At 39.6% G+C, this 19037-nt stretch overlaps 1 long non-coding RNA gene across 3 annotated transcripts in view; it reads right to left on the bottom strand.

The window, feature by feature from the left end:
* Positions 1–15360, bottom strand: part of LOC129204440 (uncharacterized) — a 42193-nt gene extending 26833 nt beyond the window's left edge. For all 3 annotated transcript variants that reach the window (XR_008576389.1, XR_008576390.1, XR_008576388.1), the window contains exons 1-3: positions 14333–15360; positions 11559–11659; positions 4255–4418 (exon numbers count right to left, since the gene is read on the bottom strand). This is a non-coding gene — a long non-coding RNA (uncharacterized LOC129204440). The remainder of the gene's footprint in view (positions 1–4254; positions 4419–11558; positions 11660–14332) is intronic.
* Positions 15361–19037: the final 3677 nt, after the last annotated feature.

A 19037-nucleotide genomic window follows, 5' to 3' on the forward strand; every position in this document is an offset into this window, starting at 1 on the left:
TGGAGAAACCTGGTTACTGCAGCCCCTTTGGGGAAAGAATGGGACCCTTTAGATTTTTACTGATAAGGTATGAATAAAATTCTCATAAAGCTCAAAGATTACCCAGATATACACATTTAAAATAATTATGGTAATTAAATAGAGTTGCAAGCAGCTATAGCTCCAGGCAACACCAGTTAAACGTAAAGAGAAAACATCTTCTGCATATGTTTGTGATTTATGTAATTACATGCTTCTACAAGCTACACACCATTCACTGGCAAACAGCCATCTCTTCTTTCCTTACAATTTAGCCACAGTAAGTAACATACTTCATCTGTTTGAAAAGCTCCACTTAATAATGCCACCGAGGATGTATACAACAACACTGGGGAGTGAATGTGAAAAAATTAAATGTCATTTGGTTGTGTGTGTTAAAAATAGCCTTTGTGGGCCTGTTTCTGACGTAAATCACGAATGACTCCATTTTAGACAACTAAATTACACCTTATGTCAGTGAGAAATGAATAAAACCCAAGGTGTGTTTTGTGTATGAGATTATGTGTTTGCTCTTGAGAATTACTGTTTTTCTGAATGTAGTAATTTTTGAAAATTAATCTGTAGTGGGCCATTCTGAGGCAAGTCCTTACCAAATCCAGTGAGAGGAGAGCAAATTAAAATGTTACCTGAACAAAAACGGATTCAAAACTCAAGAACCCTCCCTAGTGCACAGGCCTCCCTCTGCCAACGGAAGCACAGACAAAGGATTTGCCTAATATTTCTGAGACCCAGCCTCTGGACTACTCTCACAAGCTCACTAGAAACTTTTAGTCAAGCTGCAATTAACATTTTCAATGAGTTAAAAAGGAAAATGAAAAGAAAAGCTATATTTTTTTTCACATTTCATCAGACTTTCAGGTTTCTTACCACTCACAGACACACTACAGTCCGTGGGGTTACTGGTCAAATATGTTTTTCTTCAGAATAAAAGGCATCAGACTCTTGTTCTTTTATATACAGTGTTTCCTCAGCTAAACTAGTTTCACAACTGCTTTTGCAGTTCTCTGTAAAGCCTAGTTTATTTGTTTCCATGAAAGGGATACGCTAACTACAAGACACTTTCCCAACAGAACAATGGGAATGCAACTGGGAGAAAATATGTTTGGTTACTAGAAATGTAAAAAAAATGTTGTGCCTGTAAAATTGCATACAATTTATAACAAATACGATATTCTGCTTATGCAGTTGCTTTTCCATTTAGGTGCGCAATTCTGTCTTGAACTATTTCACATTTTAAGTCACATAAAATGTCAAAGTTATCATTATAGAAAATAATTCTAAGTATGCTCTACTGCCCATGAAATAGTGTCTAAATACATAGTTAATAGCTAAACTATACTCTATACATGAAATTTACTGCATACATACTCTATACTCTAGCATGATATCTGAGACCAGTTGAAAACACATTTCTGCTGAGCTAGCAAATATACAAGTCAGTCATGAATATTCATCCTTTCCACAACTTTTTCATTCCAATGCCAAAATACTATTATTTGTAACTTACTTTCTGGCTCTTCACTGTATCTATAAAGGATGCCAGATTAAGATCTCTTGATTTTTTTAAATTTCATTCTCTGCCCCCACGCAACTGCTGGAAGTGAGGAAGCTTAGTGCTTACGGCATTGAAAGGCAGGGCTCCTTGTCCCTCTCGAAAAAGAAGCCATCTGAACCCAGCTCTCTGAAAACCCTGTTCTATTCTCACCACCAAACTCCAAAAGAGCTCTATAGTGTTAACCTGCCTGTTCTGCTCATGCAATAAATAGTTATTCTTTTACGAAGTGTAGCATCTTCAACAGATCATAATGTGAAAATTTCCCCACGCAATCATCAGTAGTTTCCAGATTAGGACATTTACCTATGACAGGAAGAACCAAGCCTCAGTCCTTGCTCCAGATCACCCTGACCTGAGACCTGCGCCTGAATCTTGCATATACCGGGACCAGGCACTTCTGACTTGAATTTACATATTACCATGGGGAGAAATACAACCCCAAACCAAATAAACAAAAAACCCCCACGAAAACCAACAACACACAAGATGAAACCACCTTTAGTTAAGATAATTTCTTAACAGATTTTCTTATTCATGTAACTCCTAGATACTTTCCCAAATCTGGACTGAGTCAGAGGGAAAAGATCCAATCCGAAGGTGATGCTGCCTTCCTTATTGCAGCTGACAGCTGGATGTGCAGCAGCCCAGAGGGCAAAGCGGAAAGAGATGGAATAACCTGGCCTTGGAGAGGACTTGTTTTAGGAAGATGCTGAAAGCTGTGTGAAGGCAGCAGCGGAGGGGTGTGCTGTGGCTTATGGGCCAGCCGTAGGGCATGGGAGTCACTGTTATAGTCACGTCCCCATCCTATGCTGGTCTTAGAAATTAGACTAGAAACAAGTTAGACTACATTGTTCTGCACATTTTACATTAAAATCGTAAGCTATAAGTGAGATGACCCAAGGCTAAATCATTTGGTAGCAAGAACTATTTTCTCCTCTATGTGTTTGTACAGTACAATACAGCTGTAGGATGTGACTGAGCTCTTAAGGCACTGATACAATAAGAGTAATTGAAGGTCACACATATTCGATTGCAGTCAAGTCTGTTACACGCGTGCTTGGAGTGTTTGTGTTCCTTACTTGCTGGCCCACAGAATGTGATCTGTTACTTAAAAGTTCTGGTGCTGTGTCAGGGCTCAGATGCACCAACAATACCAGCTCTTCCCTGTGGCACTGCAAGACACCGCTCATGCTAGAAGGACAGAAGGATCTGGTGTACCCAGAAATTGTGGCAACACTATGCAGCACGGTCATGTTATGTCTCCAAATTGCCACCTTAAAACCTGTGGAAAAAGAAGAACTGAAGATGCAATTCTAAAAAATAATAAGAGAATTAAGAATTTAATAAGATTTAGATGCTTAACACTCTTAAACCTTTATGAAAGTTAGAACTAAGAATAAAGCTTTGTGACACCTTCCTCTAGATTTGTCAGAGAAGAGAAAATGATGAAAGAGCATAAAATCATGACAGGGCAATGCACCATGAATATCCTGGGCACAGACATCCTGACACAGACATCTCTATTTGCAACTTGAGGGGAAGTTTCTGGATGAGGAGAGTGGAGCCTGTGAGGTGAAGAAACACTCGATGTCCCTTATATGGCTTCCAACTTGCAGGCGATGGCCAGCAAAGACTCCCAAAGCTGGAGCTCACAGACACCAAGTGACCTATTTTTTTCCTTAGTGGAGACCACTTGCTTCAGGAGATTGACTTCAGGAGAGAATAAGGGTCTGGCAACCTTGAGGGCACATTGCCATGGTTTTGTCCCTGTTGTGGCAAGAGAAAGGCAGTACTGTATTTTTCCTTTTCTTTTTGACTTTGGTCTGCTATACCTTTTTACCAAATCTCTGGGGATCTGAGTAATCAGGGACTTTTTGTAAATTAAGAAAGTAGATAAATAGAGGCTTTTAAAAAGGCATTTCCCCATCATTCTTTTTAAAGGAAAGCAGGTGTTTGGCTCAAAGGGACTTGTTCTCCTGATAGCGCAGTAGGAGAGTAAAACTGCATTGTCCCCTAAAGCAAAAATAAATAACTTCAGAAAACATGAGAACTGAGCCCTTGGTGAGGAGGTGAAATGGGTGTCCACCCTCTTGAACTAATTTATAACACCAAAGATGTCAAGTGACATGCTGAATGAAGAAATGATTTGTGGCTGAGAAAAGCTTTGCAGAGATCCCAGAGGCTTGGCCAAAGGCAACTGTATCTTGATAGAAGCAATCAACTGCCAAACTCAAGAGTACTGTTAAGAATCTCATCTGGGAAAAGGGGGAGAGCTGCTTTTTCCATCTGCGGACCCAGTTATCCATAGCCTTTGCCAGACTGTGCAGCCAGGATGAAAGCATGCCAAGCATTTAGTCTATTCACTGGGTGCCCTTTGGAAGGACACATAAATCTTAAGGAAAGGTTTCAGTACTTTAAATACATCACAAACAAAATAGTACCAGCAACTTTAGTAAGCATGCAACAAACTGGCAGCTAGTTCTTCAGACGCTTGGCACAAAGTGAAATTTTACACAGAGGTTGTTTAAACTTGTACCCATGTGCTTGCTTATCTGCAAAGCTTCCTTACCTTCTTATTCTTCTAAGAACCCTAGTTTGCGTGATCAGAGCTTGTAATTCTCATGGCAGAGGCAATGCCGTAGCCAGTTTAGAGAACTTACATCAAGCATGCCAGCTTATACATTCCAGTTTAGACCGGTGGCTACCACTTGCTGGGGCCAGATCCACAGAGCGCACAGCTGAGCAGCTACACTGCTTTTTGTCAGCAGTGAATCAGCCTGTTGGGTCAAGGCTGTGTGATGCTTTGTGTCATCCACACGTTCTCCTGCAATTAGAAAAGCAAGGAGGTATTGCAACACAGCATAGAAACACATCCTGCAATTCAGGTTGCAAGGTGTGGGCAAAAGATGTCAGCAGTGATATAAAACCGACAGTTGTGTGATGTGGTGATTCTCTATCTATTGCAAAAAATAAATTAACAAGTTAATATTCCAAAGCTGAGGATCTAACCATTCCGGTTTACAGGACTATAATTCAGCCTAGGGTAATACGTTGCACACCAGAGGAATTTAGCCTTTGACCTGATTAGATGCTAGAATCATCCAGTTCCATTCTACGTGTGAAACTTCACACAGCTCTAATTATTGAAGCCCTGAAGAAAAAGGCCAGAGGTGCTACAGAGCTGGCAGGTGTTAAAAAAAGTCAGAGGTATCTGCTCCTTATATTACTTTCCACCTCCTGAGAAACAATAGTTCAGAAATCATATACACTTTCATGGGAAGAGTTTCTAAAGGTGAAAGGCAGAGGAAAGAGAGAGATTTGATGTCTAAATCCTATCTGTGACTATGAAAATCCCCCCTTTGTCTAGAGTTAACAAAGCACTTGAGAACCTAATGAAACACAGATTTTAATTATGATATTTGGGAAATTACTCACAAAGATCTTGTTATTGCTGTTGAGAGCAGCTCATTTTCTAATGACGTTGAACAATAGCACACAAAAAGGTAATTAATATGAATGCTAGTACACAAATGAAAGAAAATCTCAGAGTTAAATGCATTCAGGTCAAGAGACACCAAGCAACCTCCATACAAACATGCTGAATGTCTCATAGCACTGTATTGGTACTACACGACTAGAGAATAACAAATGTACTCCCTCTATTTCAGAATGGGAAAAGAGTGATCTGAGCAACTGCAGGTCCCGTCCTGGGCTGTTACTCAATAACGTGCAAGAACCTAGGAAGTAGTAGTAAGGTTAAACACCATTCAAGATAAAAGGAAAACAGAATAAAACACACCTGAGGTGTGTCAAAGGTATGCTACACATGAGATGCTACACAGTGCTACATGAAGAAGGAAATTATCTGGCTTTCAGAAAATCATTAGGTATGTTTCCAAAGGTGAATATAAGTACCAGCATTTCAATAGGTATAACAAACCAAATGACAACTGATCATATTAAAAAAAAACCCCCAAAACCCAAACCAACAACTGAAGGAATGGAAGGTTATTAGATGGGTACCAAAAAAAAAAAAAAAAAGTCTGGGGTAGGATGTATTTGATACTGTCATTAATGACTTTGGTAATAATCAATCAAAGTGCTTTAATGAAAGTTAGCGATCACATGAAGCAGGGGAGCCCTGCCCATGCTGAGGAAGACAAGAGTATTGCACCGGAATGATTTTAACAGAACTCAGCTGCATAAACTGCAATGCTGTATCAGCAAGGGAAAAACAGAATTTCTCTTACAAGCTCAGAGATCATGATTTACGCAACAAAGGAGGAAAATGAGCATGGTATTTTATTTGATCACAGTCAGCACTTAAAAAGGCCAATGCAACCTCACAAGGCTTCAGGAAAAGTAGAAAAGGGAATTACTGAAACTAGTGCACCATGCCCTAGTACTAATTCACCTGAGACTGTGCATATAAATTCTCATCACTGACATTCAAGGAAGGTAAAAGACTGGAAAATGTGCAAAGGACGACTATTCAGATGTTAAGAGGAATGGGTAACCTCTCTTATGAGAGAAAATTAAGGGAACTTGGCTTATTAACTCAGCAAAATGTAGGCCAAGAGTGAATGCGCTCAATTATTTTATCTGTGCTAGGCAGCATAGACAGCAAAGATTTCGGCACAGTGTGACCAAAAACTAGGAAAAAAATTGCAACTGTCATCGCAGTGCGCTTCTGGTACAGCTTTCCAGTAGGGCTGCGAAGGCAAGAAGCTGCCTGGTTTAAGATGAAGGACATTAGATTTATAAACGGAATGACAGTGATGCAGTTGTCTGCCACAGCAAGGGTGTTGAGTCGGTGAGCCCAAACTCTTGGTTTCGTTAGAGTTTTCTGATAATCAGGTTCTCAAACCGCACACAGCGCCGTGGTCTGTGATCAGCAGCTATGGCACGGAGTGTCACCGCAGCGACCCAATGTGCCAGGACAGATGCAGCAGAAGTCCAGAAGCAGAGGAGATCTCTTGTGTAACTCAATACGTACCGGACCACAGTATCTGATGCCAGGGCCCCAACTGTATTTGTTGATATAAATTGAATACACGTAGTTCTCATGGACTTTGGCTGCACTGTAAAGATTTGTGCAAAGCTGTTTCCTTCGCTGATTCTGATTTATTTTCCCTTCCTTTCTTTGCTCCTCCATCATTTTAGCCAGATCTTTTAATTCCACGTTTTAATCACATTATCGGTAGTGCCAGGTTTTCTTTTGATTGCATGATGGAGGTCATCATTTTCCTCTGACATAAGAGATTAGAAACAATAAAGGACAAAAGGAAAAAGTTTAGTATTGAAACCAATATGCAGAACAAAAAAATGAAGCAATGTAATTTGTCAACTCTTAAGGCTGACTCAAACTATTTTGTTGAGCATTGTAAGGGGGTGCATCGAAAGATGTTCTGATACTAGCAATTATTCTTTATATTATGTGAAAAATGTTGCAATTGTATTATTTGAAAAGTATTCATCTTACTAAACTGTTGTTTCATGGCCTAATTGGAACAAATCTATGAATTCTAGCTCTATTTTTCCCATTCTACCCTAGCAGGCATGCAAACTTATTGAGGAAAATACCCGATACAAAATGCAGTGCCATGACCTTCATTACAAACAGAGCAGCCTGAATATTTTTGTTCTCTTCCACTTTCTCCAGGACCCAAAAAGCCCTGCTGAAAGGAGCTGATGCATTGTGCTGCCTGTGCTTTTCATAAAACTTCCTAGCAGGAATGAATGAGGGAAAAGAATGTTCAGGGTTTGTTTGGTTCAAAGTACGAACCAGAGGTCCTGCTAAACTAGAGGCACAAATCTTGATCCAGTTATTCGCTTTAACCATTGGTTACATACTATTCCACAGAATTAGTATGATGCAAAGTTAAAGGGGCTTAGCTTAATTATGTTTTCAAAACTGTCGCAGCCTTTGAAATGTCACTGTTTTATTCAAGGAGAGGATTAAGAAAAAGTTACTATTCTTTGTACTGTTTTAAATACACTGGAAAGCTGCTTCAAAGAATCAAACCCCTGCCTCAAGCCCCCTGCTCCGCTTTGCTGTTTTATATCCCACAGAACTGTCCTAAGGTCCTTTGTAAATGCGCAGATTTTGTATGATAAAGAATGAACAATGAAATAAGACACTTGTTCCCAATGATATTGTTTGCTTTTTGTAAGAGTGGCGTTATCACTTTTACAATTTACGTAGCCTTTATAGAGAAGTAGGTTTTGTTTCATTTCATTTCCTAAGAATGACAAGCAAAGATAGAGAGCAATCAACACAAATGGGAGATTATTTGGAGGATATTTTTAAATAAGCTTTCTTGATAATTATCATATGACCCCAGATTAAATTGGGGTTTCCTACAGCACATTTGGGTCATTTGAGTTTGCTAGTTAACATAAACATCATAAACACTATCTGGCTTATGATGATCTAGCAACTTGCTGCTTACATCTTCAGAATGAAATAGGAAGACAGAGTATGGGGTAAAACAAAACGCAAGTTGAGTTACAAGCAGTGAACAAGTCAAGTTGCATTTTCAGGATTTATACTTCTAGTAAATGTGTAGAATTTTCTACCATCTAGTCGATTAAGAAACTTTTACATTTTTCCAGTGAACTACAAAGAGGATGCCAGATGGAAAAAGTACTATATACACAAACAATTATCAATCAAAAAAGTCAAAACACTTCAGGAGATATGTAAAATACTGCATATTCATTCACATAGATTTTGTCAGTCCTTCAGTTTACAGTTGTTCCTTAAAAGTCTTTAGCAATGCACATGTGAAGGACTTTGGTTCTAGCTTTAAGCCCTTCTTAGTTTTAAGATGGATAAAAAAGGGGATTGCCACTTCGGTCAATGCAGATTGGGTCGTCTTTTTTTCTCAGATCACTGGATTTATTTCTGCCTCTAACTTAAACATGGAATTTTAGTGGGAAGGTCTTCAGACCTGTCAGGGCAACTAAGTAGCATATTGCTCAGCAGCTCCATGTCCTACAGGCTTAAACAGCATTATACATCTGGAATTTGATTATATTTTTTTCCTTCTTTTCCTTTTTTTTTGGTGCCAAAATTGCCATAAATATTTAGTTAAAAAAGAGTTTGAGAGCTGCATTTTTTCTTCCTGGCAGAACCAGAAAGAAAGAATAATTTCTAGTTTAATATTTGAACACTGTATTTAATGCTATTTTTTTTTTTAAGTTGGAAAATTCATTTCAACACAAAGAAGCTCTTTCCTCTGCAAATAACCACACTCGTCACTTATTTCTACTTCAGTGGCAATTCTTGTGAAAAGTGACCAGCCATAGACTTGTATGTAATATATAATGCGTTGTCCTTTGAATTTAAGGGAAAGTATCCTTCTTAAGAAAAAACACATTGATTTCTGTGGGTCTTATAAATTTCCTGAGGTGTCCCATCAAAAAAACCCCAAACAATTCTAATGTAATGATCCGCTGGGATTTTCATAAGCTTCGACTATACAATAACCAGCTTGTACTTCCAGCAAGAACAGTTAGAACTAACGTCCTGATTTGTAAAAGGGAAAAAGGAGAAGGGACTCCCCACCACGTGTTGGGAATGTGGCACGTGGGCTGAATGATCTTGCCTCCATCAAATACCCTACTCAGTCCTTTATTGTCTATTAGTTGGTTATCAATATTTAGAAAATGGAGGATATTTTTACTAGTGTTCTTTTGTTGGAAACAGTTAAACAGTTGGCAGCCTTTTAGAGTTTTAATTTTGATTTAACACTGTCTTGTATCTGACTTATGACAGAATGTCAAAGAAATGTGCTTGAAGAACCCATTCTGACAATATCAAGACATTGCATCTAACTTTACAATACGCTAATGGCTTGCAGACAACTTCTCCTTCTTTGTTTATTATGCAAGGAAGCGGCTGCCTTCTCATGGGACACTAGCCCATCTGTTAGACAGCCAGAGAAGATCAGCAACAGAGCTGTTTTGTTAGATTAAAAATGGCAAGATTTTATTTTCTGGTATTGTTTCCTATCTCTTGTAACCATGATTGACAACACTTCACCAAACTGGGTCGAAATCATGCCAGAAAGTTAAAAATATACAGGGCATAACTACCAAATATAAAAACACAAGACAACCGATTTGGCAAACTAATACGCCTACTGTAAAACTGTGCGTTTGCTAACTCTGCATAGCAATATGGAGAGCTTAACTGAAGGAAATAATTCATTTATCAGTTAAGAGATATTTATAAAGCACATCTGGACAAGACTTTAAACAGAGGGTCACCCATAGCTAAAAGTCTGAAAGAGAGAAGTCTTTTGGCAGCAAGTGGGTTTTCAAAAGCTTACATTTCTTAACATGAGAGCAGAGCTGCACTCACTCTGTGAAACATCACTGTCTCAAAAGAAATTATCTCCTCCATTTTCAAGAAGAGCTTGTGATGAGGAAAGGAAGCATGACTGGACTCTACAAGCCAAATTTTTCTTTTGTGAGAGCTGGAGAGTTATTCAATCACTCTGTAACTCAGCTCATCATTTGTAAAATGGGAGCACTGGTACTATTTCTGAGAGAGAGATTTGGGGAACTGTATTAAAAATCTAGAGGCGGCAAGGAATCGGCAAGGATCACACAAATATTTCAGAAGTATCTATTGCAAATGTAATTAAGATGACACCTATTACCAGCGGGATAAGAAATAAAAAGATGATGTGAGACCAACTCTGTAAAGACCTATATTGAAAAGCACCTAAATAGATGCTTGTTGATTCCTATCCAGAATCATGTTTTATCTTGTGCTTAAATGCTTTTCCTGATAGCGATGTTTTTCTGAATAAGCCTCACACTTACTAAAGGACCCCCGAAAGTTTTAGCAAGAACAACTTGAAATACATTTAACAGAACATGACTCTCCATTTAATCTCTTTAAAGGAGCATGAATGTGGGTGGGGTACTATTGCTGAAAACTTTCTTAACTCTTCCAGGTTTGAGTACTGTGAGTACTCAAATGCTTGTGGGATGAATACCTCCTATCGGATGATCCTTGAGGTCCCTTCCAACCTGGTATTCTATTGCCCAACAAAATCAGTCCAGGAATGACCCAGACCTGAGATATGATATGACCTGATCCCCCTACATCACTTAGTCTGAATGATGGTATTTGTCTCCAGCTTGGCTAATGCACGTTAGATTTGGCTTCTTCCAGTCAGTGCTAACTTCCTCTTGAGCAATCTCTTAAGTAGCATTCACGTACAAATATGTGCATTTCAGACAGTGAAACTAAAGGAAACAATTTATGATGAAAGAACAAAGATAAAAATGCTTTCTGCAGGGCTTTGAAATCAAAGCTGGAGAAAACAGCAAGAATGTAAATCCAGGAACAGCAGAGAGGTAGGATGGGTGCACTCATCAGTTTTGGGGACATAAGCTGTGATGCGATGGTCTACAAATTGCAGAATTTCAGCTGAGAAATTAAAATCAAAAGCACACAGTAGTCAGCACCTAGCAGGAACTGAAGGAGGATGAAAAGGAAAAGCAACTTTCCCGATCCCTCTTCTTTCGCCACAGACCCTGTGTTCCTGCTTTCCTGTTTCCAGCTACAGTGCAACTCCCTGACTCTTTCACTTGGGGCAGTTCCCAAAACACAGACCACAACATCCCTCAAGTGCAATGAAGACAAACAAACAGAAGACACGTGATGAAGGTACAGCTCTATGAGAAATGCAGATGAGTCAAAGCTTAACCAAGAAAGAGCACGGTGCTTCCTTAGACAAGGTCACCAAGTTGGTGCTTGCCATAAACATGCGTCAAAGTTTGGTTGACATCATTATGCAGAAATATTTGACACTATAGAGACGTTCGGTAGTCACCGTACCAAGCAGCAGGGGTCATCAGAAACCTGGAACTGTAGCACCAGACATGGAAGACAGAGAGTGAAAAATGGGAACTGAAAGTACCCAGCTTAGTAATAGAGACCCACCTGGATCATTAAAATTTCCCCAGAACAAACAGCAAGGCCATCCAAGCACTCTCCTGAACCCAGTGTTCAGCCTTAGCCAGTCTTCCAGTCCTGGAAGGTCTCTGCAACAGATGTTATCCTGGCGTTAGCAAGGGGCTTTTGTGAACACATGATAAATTTGTACTCGGTCCCCTTTGCCACGATTCCTTTCTCAATGGCATGCTCTGTTTTTGCATGACAGAACAACAGTGCGTTGCTGCAAGGCCTTCCTGGTGGCGTGAGAGCACGAGCAAATGTACATAACCATCTCCCTTACTGCATGGACTTCAGGACGTGAAGAACGGCTATCACCCTTTAGCTGCTCTGAGCAGCTCTGAAGGTATAGTGGCTGGAGTCACAGACTGCTCAAGGCATGGACATTATCTGTGGAGAAAAGGAATCCATTTCGTGACTGGCACAGAGACTGCCTATCAGCTGGTCGAATACGTATCTCACATCATTTTAAAGATTCCAGAAAATGGGATTAATACTTCTGTATTCTCTTCTTTTACTATGCAAAATGGAAGTTGATTTGAGTAGCCCCAAAGCATGTTATTAACCACCTCTGTATTTTTGGTGTTAGCTGGGGTTTGAAATTGTTCCTGAAAGCATGTAACAGAACTAGCACAGACAGTAGTTGTTTTAGCATATAAGTACTTTTGGAATCAAGGCTCTGGCATCTCTTTCATCAGAAAACCTATTCTAAGGAATGCTGCTCTTATCTAGCAGATGTTCGGCTAAAGAATTTGCTTTGTCCTTTGCAAAATATGGCTCAGAGCCCATATCCACTCCACGGCGGAGATAAGAGTGTTGTTTTTAAGGTAATGAGTGGAAGTCTCTTTCCCCATAGAAAAGCTCTTTAGGAATCTTTGACTGTGAAGAAATAAGCATTTCCCGATGAGGATCTGGAATGTCATTTGTAAACAGTTCACATTTGTATGCAATTTTTACTACATGAATTACTCTTTCCTTAACTGAAAGAGCAAAGTTGGACATATAAAAGTATAATTAAAAAAATGGCTGGGTAAAAAGTTTGCAAGAAATAGCTTGTTTAATGGATTGAATCCCTTTCTCTGCTCAGAAATTATCTACAGTCAGTCTTTTGTTATGAATTCCTTTGGTACTCCTCTTTGTTAGTCAGAAGTTTTGTGCAAACAAATTTCTCCCTACTCATTGCACACCAAATGCTGACTGTAAGTGTTCTCTTTAGTATTTTAATATGTTCACCACTTGATAGGTTCAAGCTGTGCAATTGGGTGTCTAAGTCACATGGCGTTGTTTATGTTCTCAGAATCCTTTTGCCCCTAATGATTTTCATATGGTCGAGACATAAATTTTGTTTTATGATTAAATGAAACTTGGCTCAGAGGAGCCAAAATTAATTTTTCAGGAGCATTTTGTACAAACAAAACTCCACTGACATAAACACATTAAAAAGGGGTTGTGAGCACAGCCAGAGTAAAACAATCTATTTAGAAGATACCAAAGTGCTAGAATATTTTTTGTCCTAACAGGCCCAATAGCCTTTCCCCCCCCCACCTCATCAGTCCCTAAATGTCACAGAGCGATTTGTAAACTTCCTCGATTCAGTACGAGCCTGTACGTAATACTTGTGTTTTACATAATTTAAACCTTCACGTAAAGCAATTTTACTGAAAACATGAAGAATAATATATAATTTCACACCGCTGTTTGTGCATAAATATTTCCAGGGCCAGCTGTCCGTCTGCCAACTGTACACAATAAATAATTTGTTATTTCCACTCTCCTAGGAAAGCAGTTTTCTTTAAAACAAACCTTCACAATATGTGTTGTTTGCTACCATTTCAAGGCCTGCTACACCAATGGAAAAGAATGTGCTAAATGTAGCATTATCATGCAGGTCAGGCAGGGCAGCCCGGTACACATTTTCCCACAATCTCTGCTCATTAACATCTAGTTCCCCCATTGTGCAGATTTTTGGCTCCGTTCCATCAGAGCAGAGAAGAAAAATGTTTACAATATGCAAACTTGGAGGAACACACACACAAAAAAAGGGGGCTTTGAAATGTCAGTCCTTTGGGATGAAAAGTTTCAAAGGGGAAGGTAAGTCAAAGGTTACTAATGGGATGTCTGCAACACCTGCTTTTAGTGGAGGTTTCATAAACAAGCTTTACTTCTCAAGAACAGCTTGCCCTAGACAAAAATACCAGCTAAAATTTCTGTGGCTAGCTTGAGCAGCCTGGTACCTATGAACAGAAAGGTCAGGTTTGTTATATCCTAACATGGCCTCTCACCCTGCTTTTATTGATAAAATGAGATTGCCTTGGTGGCCAACATTGCATTTCACATCTTAAGGCGGAAGGCACTAGCAACATGGCACGCTCAGCCCCTGCAGGGGAGGAGCAGGAAGGCGATGTTCAGCATCACGGCTGTAGAAAGCGCCCTGCTCTCTGAGGAGGAACTGAACTGTCACACACGGGACTCAGTTTTACAAACTTCAGAAGTTTCCCAGCTCAGCTAAATGGCCCTCGTAAGGCCCCTTGCGTCACTTACCATGAGCAAGTTTCATAACTCTCACAACAACTCAGAGATCTTCAGTACTTACTTGCTGCCTGAAAGAACTAATGCATGTTTCTAAGATTTTTAACATTGAAAAGCAGGCCAGAGAAGTGAAATCCTGCTAAATATTCATCAGGCCATTACAGAACCATAACGCTTAGCCATTACAAATGTTTTTTTACCCAGAAATCATTTGGGAAACTGAAAAGCAATACCTTTATCTCAGAGGCAGCAACCCAGGAACAGGGCTATGTAAAATGCTTGTCCTACAGCAGAGAGATCCTGAAGAAGAAACGGCATCCAAGTCCCCAGAGACACCATCAGGGCTCTCCCCGAGACACCATCCTTCTTGTTCAGGGAAAAAGTGTAGCAGTTTCTACAAAAGCTCAGAAAATTTCCATTTTAATATAGAAGCAAGGAGAAAGCAGCATGATAAGGCCACAAATTGGTGTTTGGGTCTGATTATACACAAAAACTGTAACCCATGAAACTTTCTAATTTTTTTTATCACAGAGGTAATTACATTTACCTGAAGTTGGTATTGAAACAGTGAAAAAGATGAAATTTTGGTAAAATATTACCAAATGTTATCTACTCTCCTGTTCTTACCATTTATAATTTCCAATCCGTAGTATCCAACAGAACTGCTTCAGCAGGAACTGTGTTAATAACCATTACCAAATCAAGACCTTTTTAACACTCTGTATTTATCACCAATGTTGAAAAGAAAAAGCCCCAAGATGATGAATAAGATGGTGGGCATTACAATAGATACAGGTGTAGACAGAAGCCCAGGAAACTTTAGGAAACTTTAGGCAAATAGTTTCTAGGCTTTACGTATTAAAAAAAAAAAAAAAAATTGTTTGACAAGTATCTTAAAAGGACCCCAATTTGTGGAGCATGGATTTTTGCCACAGATGGTAGAAAATCAGATCTGTTGAGATCTGATTCCTTCAGCTGAATTTCATTTTTGAAACTGATAACCCTTGCTTCTATTTTTCCAGAGAATTGTCAGCGCCTTTAACCACCTCACATACCACAGCTGGGCACCAGGAACATACCTGCTGGTAGAGGACATAGATGCAGCATAAAGTTTTTTAAAGCACCTAATGTATTTCTACTCATGTATTTATCCAGACAGAAAATTTTTGGTTCAAAAACTTTTTGTAAGCTACAACTGTCCTAAAAAGAGATCATGTGCACTAATGTGGATACATCTTTGTGGTGATGATGATTCAGTCATATTATCTGTGAACTGGATTGTATCTGGCTGGTTCATAGTACAGGCAGAATAGTTTGGACAAACAGCCATGAAGAATCTAATATCTTTAAAAATGTCAGACAATGGATGCTTTTAATGCATTTTAGAGATGGCAGAAACCATTTGTTTCACATGAAAACACAGAGCTGGACAGCAAAGTAAACACAGAGAGTGCATCCTGTAGCCTTACAAATGTAATCTGAGTTTCTTTATAAATACTCCAGAAGCTGAGAAATGTCTTCAATAAACTATTTGCATTTTTCATGTTTGCAGATATGCAACTCAAAGTTCATCTGGTTTAGAAAAGTTTGTGAGGATGACCCTGCTTCTTATTTCACACACGTTTTCCCTCCCACAAATTCACCAAGCTTTCACTGCGTTCAGTGGACCTGTTCCTTTTTACACTGGGTTGAGATCAGAATGGGGCCTTTTGTAAACAGTATGTCAAGAAACATGTTTAAGTCAAATGTAAGCCTTTAAAGTAAGAGTTCTGCTTTTGGTTTACATAATGATATGCTATGAAGAATAGCTTTCCTATTTTATATTCCTTCCCTTCTTCTCATACCACCCATGACTCTTTGTGTATTACTTTGGATCTTTTCTTCTTGCCGTTCCTATTACAAACGGCATTTCTTTTGCACCCTTTAAACAGCATATCAATGTGTTCAAACTTCCTGCTTTTTGACTGGAAAAGCATTCAGAATTTCTGGTGGGACTTTCAGCTGGGTAGAAGGCTGTATACAGGCTGAAAAGTTCATATTAACTTCTGTAAAGTGATGGAAGCATTGAAGAGCCAGCGCTGGCTGCCATCAGCGCCTGCTCAGCAGGACTCTCAGTGTAAGAAACTGCACTGTTGCCCCAAGTCATTCCAGGAAAGTCAGGTACCATTGTACAGGTGCTAAATCAGGAGATGACAACATCCTCAAACAACGCCATTCCCTTGACTGTGTAATAAACAGACCAATTACAAAACAGTGTTTGAACTCCAGTTTAACTGCACAGAACTGGAAGCGTAAGCAACCAGAGGAGCAGTGTGATGCTTGGTATCGCTCAGGCCTTCTTCAGACCTTCAGGCTTTGCGCTGGTGTGAATAACAGAAATGCTGACATATCGGTTCTTTTGTGTACGACTGCCCAGAACTAAACATTACTGCTTGAACAATCAAGAGCATTCCTCATTTTCTTATCAGAGTTAGCATCAGGGCAATATTCATCTGTATTAATTCTTTCAGTAACCAGTTTCTCTTTTCAGGGCTGGATTTTTGTATCAAATCACTCTGTAAGGGTAGGGCTGTGGAAACTGGCTTAGCAGAGAAACACAAATATGTGGTAGTGGGAGCCCACCTCCCTTAAGGCAAAAATCTCAGCTAAAGCACCTTGGCAGCATATTAATAGCTATAAAAGACTCTTTCTTTGCTGACCACAAATATGCTGTGGTCAACAAGAGGTCTACTCACTGTTTTGTTAAAAACAGTGATGATTTATTTTGCTTCAGCCATGTGTGAAACTAGTCACCACATTATGAATAATAATATCCTCTTAGTCTCAATGGAGCTCTTTTTATACAGAAAGATCCACAAAGCATTTAACTAAATACTCAGTATAGCAATCTACTGGCTGACCACTAAAATATAGCCATATCTGGGATGGAACAGCACAGCTATTTAACAATGCATGGCAGCAGTGGAGACAAAGAGTAGAAAAAAAATTCATTAGAAACCAAAGCAAAAGCTGAAGTAAAATATAACTACCTTAATTAGGCATAAGCATCGAGCAGAGCTACAATTGTAAGTTTGAAGAGTGCCCTGGAATCTCTATGCCTACAAGAAACCAGGAGTTTACGCAGTTTCTCAAGAGGACGAACTCCAACTGCACAGTGCCCTCTACTGTGAAACGAAATCCAGAGAGGCTCAGAGGGGAGAAAATTATGTGTTAAATCACTCGGCCTGCTTGTTTTCTGCAGCACTGTCCTGAGGTGATAAAATCTGAGGAGAACCAAACGCAGGTGGTAAAGGTTCAGCCTGGGCACACAGGACCAAGCTGGAGTCCTCAGCTGTGTGCAGAACAGCTTGGCATTCCCGTAACTGTTTTGAAAATGGCAAATGGGATGAGTGCAACAAAATTTAGTGTGATTAAGTGCCTTTTAAACATCTACAGTTCTAGTAGTTTTGATATTTAGTTTAGTGTGCTCTAACTCAATATTTAGATATTATGATCCATCTCAATAACAGGTAAAATTACAGAACCGTGTTGTTTGTTACATCTTCAAATGGCAAGCAATCCCCAATTGGCTAGATCTTGCTAGGTGAAAAAACCCAAGCATCACTTTAGGGAGGAAAAAAATAAAAAATCACCCAGCACAATTCGTCCCTGATGCTGCAACACATTCATGCTAAAATTATAGAAGTCCTCTTATGTTTCAGATATTTAAAATAGCTAGCACAGTGCTAGGGCATGCTATTTTGCTCTCCTAATGCACACTAAATATGTTCTACTGAGCAAAAATATAACTCATAAGGCTTCCAACAGGGTACATGAATGGACCCAGGAAGGTTTAAGCACAGGAAACATCTCAGATGACCAAAAGAAAGAAAAGTTAATTCAGTAGTAGAGGGCAGATCCTGTGACAAATCACACCTCTATTCAGCAGGCTCGTTTGAGCCCTACAGTGGTTTCTTTCCTCTCACCCCTGCAGTAAACCCTGCCAGTAGGTTTTATTCCTCCCTATCCCCCAAACACGTATATACATATACACACTCCCCTCTCAAGAGCGGGAAGACCCCAAGAGGTTTGCAGCTGGTGTAATGTTTTTCCCTACCGCCTTCCAGCAACCTGTAGGAAACAAAGCTTCTTCAGGGAGTTTGCTTCATAAGCAAACTGCCTTTAGCTCCAGCACGAGGCACACTTCTTTAACCCTTTTATTCTCAAACATAAATACAAAACAAGTGTATGAACACCCATTCATTCCAGGATAGATACCCACATATGCATGGACAGGACAAAGCTGCGGTGGAAAACACCAACACCTAATGCCCTACAGAAAATATTCAGACAGGACAGTGGAGAGTGTGGAATAAAAACCTGTACAGATCAAACCAGAATAATTTTCTGAACAAACCTCATGGAAGAGAGGAGATGCCCAGAAGCATCCTCTGTTCCAAAAATCTCTGCTGACCAGATGGGGCACAAGTTGCTCGCACCGTGCTATGCGGTCCTTTGGCAGTTTGAAATAACGGCAGGCTGAGCAAGCCACTTGTTGGCCTTAAGTTGCCAGTAGACTCCTGAGCCACTCTTTACGTGCTGCTAACTAAAGGAGATGCACTAGTTATAGTTCAGACTTAAAATATAGTTTTGTGCATTTCCTTGGCTGTGCGTCATGGGTTTTAAGCAAATATCATGACTTTGCAATTGTATATTAAGTAGAACTCAAGTAAAAGAAGTAAAATGAAACAAAGTAAATAGAAGAAAATTCTGGAAAGCTGTAAGGAATAATTTGGCAACATGAGTTGTTTTCTCAGTTGTGACGCTTTCCTATGAGAGTCTGAAGAGGATTACAAGATTTATACACCCTGTAAACTGCAAGGAGTGATCTTAGCAGTCTAATTGGATCTGGTGGCAGTGATTTTGCTGGAGATGGGGTATACAGCAATGGAGATGGTA

This window comes from Grus americana, chromosome 3 (assembly GCF_028858705.1).
Source record: "Grus americana isolate bGruAme1 chromosome 3, bGruAme1.mat, whole genome shotgun sequence".
Lineage (NCBI taxonomy): Eukaryota > Metazoa > Chordata > Aves > Gruiformes > Gruidae > Grus > Grus americana.